Source organism: Crocodylus porosus, unplaced genomic scaffold, assembly GCF_001723895.1.
Source record: "Crocodylus porosus isolate Cpor-Errol unplaced genomic scaffold, CroPor_comp1, whole genome shotgun sequence".
Lineage (NCBI taxonomy): Eukaryota > Metazoa > Chordata > Crocodylia > Crocodylidae > Crocodylus > Crocodylus porosus.
Genome location: NW_017728886.1, coordinates 234,218,797 through 234,228,173, shown reverse-complemented (window position 1 = coordinate 234,228,173; position 9,377 = coordinate 234,218,797). Strand labels below are relative to the sequence as shown.

General features: G+C 35.9%; 1 protein-coding gene across 1 annotated transcript in view; it reads right to left on the bottom strand.

Annotated features, from left to right (window-relative positions):
• VPS13B (vacuolar protein sorting 13 homolog B) overlaps positions 1-9,377 on the bottom strand; it is an 869,608-nt gene that overhangs the window by 139,430 nt on the left and 720,801 nt on the right. The window lies entirely within an intron of this gene.

The window sequence follows — 9,377 nt, the reverse complement described above, 5'->3', positions numbered from 1 at the left end:
TTTTCAAAATGGCCAAAACTAGTTTAAGATAAACCTGGAGGATGTAATATCAGACTTAATGGATTAAGGTTAAATCAGTTTATTGAACTTCTGTCCCAGATCCCCTCCAGATTCAAGTTAACTCACACTCCTACAGCATCCCAGGATACTTTGCACCTCCCCTGAAACCCAGCTCCTTTCTGGGTGGGAGCGCTGCTTGTGGCCTAGGTTGCCTGCTCCAGCCAAGCACGGAAGCATGCTCTAGCATCCCCTGGCTTCTGGCCTGAGCCACCACAGGTATGTTGTTGCATTTCCAGAATCAAACCTGAATATCTGTTCACTTGCTTTTTGGTTCTATCTATGCATCTTAGACTAACCTGTGAAGATTGAATCAATTCAGCTTTGGGCTTTTTGACTGTCTGTATTTAGCCATAGAAACTGGAGTACTGTCTTGACTGATTGCTGGTCTGTTTCCATTTGTTTGGGATTACATGCATGTGGATGTATCCAGCACCAGCAAAATATGTGGTATACTGCTGTGCCAGTGGAGGGAGTTGGGGGAAGTGATGGTTCTACCAGTTGCATCCTGGCAATGCAGGAATGCATGAAAACAGCTCCCTCCATTGCAGCTGCACATGATCTAGCTCTTCAAAGATTAATTACCACATACTTTTCTTTGCTAATTGAACTGAAGGAGAAAATATTTCAACTGCTTAAGGTAAGCTTTTATTTTTTATGCAATTCAGATTAAACTGCTGGTGTTGAGTTACTTATACAAATTGCTCTCTTCTTTCTTCCCTCTATAAAGGATTTACTACTAGATGTTTTCTAACTACAAAAGTATCTATATTTTTTAGTATTATATGTTGTAACAGTGTTAAAAAACACCAAAAGCTGGTTGCTTGTATATATATATATTACTCATGTCTTAAACTTCAGATATATCATATCACAAATGGTTTGAACAGTTGTGCTGGATTCTCCATAGGTATCCTTTAAGAAAGAGCTGCAAAGGGAACAAGCTTTGGACCACAGCTATTAAAATAACTATATGGGGAAATGCTGCAGTTAGTTTAAAAGTCACCAGATGAAGGAAGTGACTAAACAGCAGCAGCAAACAAACTGAGACAACGAGTTAAGGGCAATTTTCCAGAAGAGATTTACTTAAAAATCTACTAACTGAACTGGATTTCTCATTAGTGTGGAACAGAATCTTATGATAGTTCTTCTTCCCTGGGAGAACAATACTTGCACATTACCAATTAACAATTCTTTGTGGAAAGAGAGGTTTTTCAGCGCTGCATGACGATACATGTGGGCTCTGTAAAAACGTGAGATGTGTAACACACGGTAAACAGAAAGTAGTGATCTTGAACAGGCCAAATCCTTGAATTCGTCATTAATAAATGTCCCCCCTGCATTCAGCAGCTCTGGCTGCTAGAAGCCTGTTTTCTTCAAGTACTTCAAACACTAAAATCCAGGAACATTTATTATTTTAATCCACTACAGGCAGTGCTTGATTTAACTTTATTGGTTGTGGTGATGGTAGTGGTTATAGTGGGGGTAAAGCTATGTTCTTTTACACATCATTTCAAAAGGGCTTAATTATATTTTATAGCTTGGGCCAGGAATCCTGCTTGTTTTGTGTCTAACAAGGTTCAAATGAAGTTCAGGTAAGTGATGAATCAGAAGAAAAGTCTGAGATAGTTATCTATCTGAAATGAACTCATCTCCCTTAAAAAAAAAAAAAAAAAAAGCTGGGCAAGTACATAATGTCCATTATATTACTGAATAGTAAGTTTGGAAATCTCTAGTCAATTGCTGACTCGATAATTTCTCTTCATGTGGTTTGCCTAAATACAGCAAACAGATTTACAGTTTGCTGTATTTAGGAAGCATTTCATTTTTGTTTGACAATTGTCCTATGTATAAAACAATTTACAATGTATTTGCTAATAACTGCAATAAAGTACAATAGAGGAAAACGTAATGGAATAAGAAAATATTAAATAGAGTGCGTGGAAGAATTCTTGTGACAGACTTTGGGGAAAATGCTGGTTCTACAGAAATCAGTCGCAAAATTCCGATCACTTGAGTAAGGCCAGGATTTTGCCTACTATGACAATTGGACTGGTAATAAAATTAAAGACAGAATATCATCCAGATACTTTCCTCTAATATCACTTTTCATCTCTGGATAGCAAACGTTTTTAGAATGGTAGCTAAACATTCTTATTCCCATTTTATAGATGAGACAATGGAACCAGATACAGTCCCCACCTCACATTTTTAATATTGACTAGTAATTTTGGGTACCTTAAATTTTAAGTATGCAGGACACCTGAGGGTTGATTTTGAGAGGTGCTTGCTTAACACCTACATTTTTTGTTAACTGATACAGTGTTAAGTGGTCAGAGCAGCTATAAATCAGGCCCTATGAATCTTATATGGGCATTCAATACCTGACACACTCCATAGTGGACAACTGTGAAAATATAGCCCAGAGTCAGGTCTCATGTCACCACATCCCATGCTTGATCCCAATGTCTTCTTAAACCCAGTACTGTGTATGAGATGGTTATATTTTTAAGAAAGTAAACATTCCATAGAAAAATATAAAATGTAAAATTAAACAAATCAAAACTATTACTTCACTGTTATACAGTTTCTGCTGGATGCATATGCTGTAAAATCACCATTAAGAGAATGATAGAGTTCCTACTACAGTCATACAAAGCATACGTACCTACATACCTAAAATAATTCCATTTTACATAGTATACAATTGCTTTGATAATGAAGGTAGTAACTGAGATTTCTAAAACAATGAAGTTCGTTCTAAACAAACATAAAATTGTTTGATTCTGTTCCACTTGGAAGTCATCCACACTTTGGAGATTGAACTACATTATTTAATGGTCCCACACATTCAGAACACATTGTCTTAACTCAGCTACCTACAGCTAATTTGCAATTTTTTAAAAATAGACATGCCAGTTCATCAGTAGCAACTCTGAACCCTGTTATAAAGTAACAGTAGGGAATCTGACCAGGATTAATAGTGGTACTCAGTCCTGGGATTAGGTGGTGTCTTGTTTCATGGATTTTAGGCCATCTGTTCTTCCCTCCTACATTTTACTTCTGCAGAACTATAAACGCACCTCCACCTCAGGGACTATAGAAAGGAATTAGAATTCTTCTGCTTTTCATTATCACAAGATTCAGTAACTCATTTCATTGTCAGGATAATCCCCTTTTACTCTTTCTTTTGCGCTTGCTGGGTATGCCAAAATGACAAATAAAATCCCAGATGTTAGAGACCTGATGAGGTCTCCACCTTTTCTTGAGTGTTGGGTTTAAGCTACTTGGGACATGGTGTCAAAACTGACAGGACCCTGATGCCCACACCCAATATTCATTAAGGTTTGTTAGTGATTTGTATAGCTGTCTACAAGCTGTACTTCCACCTTAATCCTCAGTGGCCATTTAAATATGTAGTTTGTCCTCTGGCTTTTACTGACAAAGAATTCATTTCCTATTGTTCAAGTGTTGGAAAGAGTTTATATTTCTTTCTAAAAGTAACAAAGGTCTTCTGGGTGTTGTAAATGGCTTGTTACTGCTGCATATTATTTTAGGTAGTCATATCTAATTTAATGTTTTATTTCCCCTTAGGCTAACTTGCATATCTGCAGCATCCAAAGGCTATGACAACGCCTTAGCAGAGTTTTCTCAAGAGGGTTGGTTAACTATGAAATGAAAAGATTGGTCTCTGCTGTATACTGATTGATATACATGAAATCTACATTTTATTTTATTTATCTTCATAAAAATGATCTAAAGTATGCTACATTTTAATGAATCGGAGACTAGTAGATATATGTTCAATTTTCACGCAAAGAGGACAAACACTTACTTTTTTGCCCCTTACTCGCATGCTAAAATAATTATATCTGCAAAAAGAGGTGAAGGGTAGTGAAAGTTATTTATGCTATAATACTTGTGCTATGCAGAACACAATTAATTGGATCCTTTATGGTTGTGAGTCTCCCCACTCCCACCCCATAGCTTAAGACACTGAGCAGAGTCCTCTCTCATGGGCTCCCTAGCCCAGAGCAGGTCAGCAGTGTTTTTTCTTATTTACTCTATTTTATCTTTTACCTCAGCAGGTAGTGCCAATTTCAGAAGCACTCTAAATGATCTGTGACACATGTGTGAGACTCAGAGTTGCATCTTGCTTTCTAGCTTTCATTAGTGAATTGTAAGGATTTTTATCCAAGCTTAATGACATGCACCACAATGCTACAATAAGCTATGCATCTCAGGTGCAGTGCTGAGTTCCTTCAAATCCCACCGATTCCCATGAGATTAGGTGCAGATTAGAGCAGTGATTTTTAACCTTTTCAGACTCAATGTGCCCATTGAAAAATGCCAGCTTTTAGTTTTCACTCATTTTTTTTTATTACAGAGAAGCAGTAGAGCAATTTTCTGCTGGAAAGAACTTAGAAGAATCATAACAGGTCAAAAAGTTTTTGACATTATGGATTCCTATTTGCAATCTGCGAGTTTATTTTGTGAATCACGTTTCCACACCTAACAATGCTAACACTGCATGGTATCCAGTGAAACCCTCGAAAGGATCTCAGAATATCCCACAGTTGAGAATCAGCGCTGTAGAGAATACCCGACTTCTCATGGGATCAGTTCCTAGGACTGCTCCTGAACTGGCATTTCCTGGTTGACAGGTCAAAAAAACTGCCAACAAAATACCTGAGCAAACTCACAATATTTACCATTTCAACAGGTAATTCTATATTTGCCTATGTATAATTGGTACAAAAGTGGTAATGTAAAATTACTAGAATTAAATTTAAATTTACCTCCACTAAGATTTTAACTGATGACTTTGCAAGTCACAGTACCATAACTTCCTTTTACTTAACTAAAATTAACTTCCTTTTACTTAACTGTTAATGATGTTTGCCTGCAGCTTTTTGCAATATAGTATGCCATATTCTATAATATTATATTACTAAAACTAGAATACTCAGGACTTAGCCACGAATGCACAGGATAATATAAATATTCTAACAGAAACAGGAATCATATTGTTACAAGTCACAGTTGTATTAAAACCTGCAGCATTAAAAAAAATTAAATCCCTTGAAACACTAGGTTTTAGGGCTGTGTAACACTGCAACAAGCTAAGCAGAATAAAGGTTTTCTTAATTAGGTCTACAGTAACTGTACTTGCAATGTATGATACCACTGCTTCCATTTTCTTCTGTTAAAACATGAAAAAAATAATTCAACTGATTAGCCACTATATTTTTCAAAAGTCATGAACTTTCTTCCTTAGGTGTGGGGAAAAAAAAAGTAAAAGTAAAAAGAAGGTTTTTAGCTTGCATGGTTAAACTGTACTAACTCTAAAGGTCTTGGGGGAATAATGATACTTTTTCAAAAATTATAGATGGCAAAATGCTTTGTTCATCTCAAGTAAAAACCTAAAGTCATTACAAAAGGTCATAAGATTTGTTTTCTACCCATGAGGAAGGAAAAATGTCGACGACACATTCCCATGTGTGTATTTCTAAATAATTCTTAGCACATAGGATTCCTCTAGCATTACAAACCAACTTCATCTCCTATATTAAAACTCATCTGGAAAAAAGGCCATTTACACTGTTTATAAAATACTGTCACATAAAATGTGTAAAAAAACATATTTCACTAAAAATAGCTTGCGTAAGTAAGGGATTAGAGTAGTTTCTACTGCTGTAATTGTTCCTTTGTAGTTTTTTCCATGATGTTTTTTGAACAGTGTTTTTAACTATGTTTATTAAAGTCAGCACATCAAAAAAGATCAAAGAGAAAGCTAGTGAGAACCAAAGAAACCCCAAGTGTGTTGTGTTGTCTCACTCGGGAGTTATGCAGATTCAAGTAAACAAGTGCAAATTGTTGAGGTTTTAATGAAAATTTTCTACAATTATTGAATCTGAAGTCATTCTATATAAAAACATCTGTACAGCAGATGGCTATACTGTAAAAAAGGCAAGCAATGCTCCTTTTCTTCCTTTGTTTTAACAGTACATCTGAGATGACTACTTTTGTCATTGTACTCAGTTTGGTTCAGCAAATAATTCGTAAAATGCAGCTGCTACAGATGGTCACAATAGTTATATGACTGTAAAATCAAAGACACAGTAAAGTATTTGCGTATTAGTTTCATACTATAAAAAACTGACATTAACCCTGTTCAGTTCAAAAGGTATATCTATAAAACTTTTAAAGAAGAAAAATAATGAAGAACTGACATATATTAAATACTCCTTGCTCTCCAAAATCGGCTTCTGACACAGCTACTGCATCTTAATTCAGTTAACTTACATGATACTTCTACATTTAATAAAACAAACCTTGCCAGTAATGCAGTATTTTTGTTTCTTTTGATTACCCTTAAGAAAAAAATAACAGGTAAGTTCCTTCATAGTATTTTAAGCTTCTTTCCACTAGGAATGCTACCACCATTTTTCTTTCAAATTAACTAAAAATATACCTTTACATTTATTAAATATCAGTATCAAATACAGCTTTTTGTGTTTTTGAGTTATTGAAAGTTAAAACAATTTTTCATTTTGCCATATTGAAATTTGTAAACTTGTGTGTAGGTGCATTCATTTTTCCTATTACAAAAATAGAAAGATACATGGGCTGTAATTGGAGGATCATGAAAGAATCTGTTGATCTCTATGTACTGTTTGGTTAGGGCCGTTTTTCATGTTAAATAACTAACTTTGATTTTTTATTAGATTTCAGCACCACTATCACATTATTTAATACTGCTGGCAAGACTAAAAAAACCTTGAAGACTTGTGTATTATTTGCAGCATTTAAAAAACAAGTCCGTCTTTTGGTGCTGCCCAGGAGGATTAAGAAGCATAACTATGCAGCAGAATGCGCTTGAGGCTTAATGTGCAAGTTAAGGTAAGTTCATCTTTAAGGAGGATGCAAGCTCTAGGGTAAATGATATACACTGCTGAGTTTGCCAAATTGCTATATAGTGCAGTGATTGAGAGGATTTGGCTTTGATATCTAGAAGCTTGCTGTGGATACTGTAATGTACCATAGGAGGTTTTAATGTACAAGTGACAGACGGGATGGGACGGAAAAAAAGAGGATCAGAACACACAGAGAAAGCTAAAACTATGTAAAGGATATTAAAAATGCCCTTTACTCTACTTGATTGCAGCTCTTTCCATGCTAGGATTGAGATATGATTGGAAAAGCGTGGGAACGCATTCACTGTTCCTTTTTGTACCTCACTTTATTTACGGATAAATCAAGAATTTCAGCCTCCAGCACTTTCACAGCCTTTCATGTTCTACGAACCTTAAATTTTTCATTTTTAACTTTTAAAACAATAAAAAGGCACTGAAGCTTGTTGGCCTGAGCAGAACTTCTCTGATGAGAAAGAAATAAATCACCTAACTTGGCCCAAAACTCATATTTCACAACTTCAAACTACTTTCTTTATCTCTTAAGCTACTCTGTCAACTGCCTGGATCTGGCTCACTTCCAGAACCTGTAAACCCAGGATTCTCAACCAGGGTGTTTTGACATCCTAGGGTGCCTTAAGATCCTTTTAAGGGTGCCATGGACTGTCACACAATGTTAGCACTATTAAGTGTGCAAACATGATTTACAAGATAAACCCAAAGATTTAATGCTTTTAACATTATAGATTCTTGACCTGCAGTGGTCTTTCTGAGCTCTTTGCAACAGATTATTATTATTATTATTCTCAACTCTTTGCAACAGATTATTATTATTTTTCCATAGTCAGAATATGAGTGAAAAGTAAGAGCTGGCAGTTTTCATGGGTGCCTTGAATCTAACAAGGGGTGCCTTAAGTCTAAAAAGGTTGAGAACCACTGATCTATATGTATCATTTAATTAATTTTAGTAAGAGACTAACCAAATAGCTTATAATATAATTCAACAATTTCTCAAACCAAAACTTATGTTTGGTGTTTTCCCAATTTTACTTAAAGTGTGAAATTCCTCATTTTTTTATCTCACATTTTACAGTACAGAAAATGCCGTCACAGTTGAAAGTTTCATTTTTGGCCTGTGACTTTTTCTCCTGCTGAGAAGAACCAGTGTGTACAAATTTAGATGTTTATATACCTACAGTAGAACTCCCACAAAGAACAACTGCACATTTTAAAGTCATTAAGGCTTATAAATAGTAGAATTTTCACGTTTTTCTCTTGTGTATGCAAAGTGTGTTATCAGAATGTCTTGTCTCTGCAGGAAGTATTTATCCAAAGATTATGGTAATTGATAATAAACTCTACTAATAAATAATTATATGGATGTATTGATATATGTTTTGCATTCATATATCAATACATCCATGGTTCTCAAAGTACTTTTCAAATACTGTTAAACCATATAAAAACCCTGACAGGTCCAGGAAGTACCAAAACTATTTTTGCCAGTTTACTAATAAGGAAACTGAGTCAGATTAATTATTTAGTTCCAGGTCACACAGTGAGCCCAAGGCAAAGCCAGAAAGAATGTACAAGAATCTAGTACTGAATTCTACTTATTGTGTAATGTGCCAAACAGAATAGGATAGAGCAAGCTTTGCTTTTCTATAATGCTGATGAATTATTGTGTAAAAATTATAGTTCTAAAACTTATAATAGACTGGGAACCAAAATTCCAGTCCTCTTAAGGACACTTTGTGTTGTATAAGCTATGAAAAGGCTGGAACTCCTAGTGGAAGGTTCTTGCTGTGTAGGGGAGGAAACACTGATTCTTGGAGGAGGTATGTGTGTGGGCTGGCTGAGGGCAGTACAAACTGGGGAAAGAGAAGGGCAGAACTGGTTATACTCAAACCTCTGTTGGTGGAGGGAGCCTTATGTCAGCATTATAAATTAAGGATGTCCCCATGTAGGCCTGGATCAGAGGAGTGTAACTAGTTTACTGAACCCTATTCCCCACCCCATGCACAGTGTTAAGATCAGATATACAATCATGGACTAAGCACACTGGATTCTGCTACAGATCTGCTGTGTAACCAAGAGCAACTTAAAACTCTGTACCTCACTATCCCCACTTTAAAGGCCAGGTACAGACATTACAAGTAAACTGGTATAAGTGACTGGAAACAGTAACCGGTTACATCTGTAACCGAACAGAAATTCAGCATACTGCTTTAAAAATGGCAGAACGCAGTCTAAGGTAGACCTGGATCGATGTCGTATCAGATTTTATTGAGTTAGGTTAGACTGGTCTCTTGAACTTCTGTATGAGATCCCCTACTGACTCAAGTTAGGTCATTGTCCACTTGCATCCCAGACTGCTTTGCAGCTCTCCACTAACCCCCCTCCCCA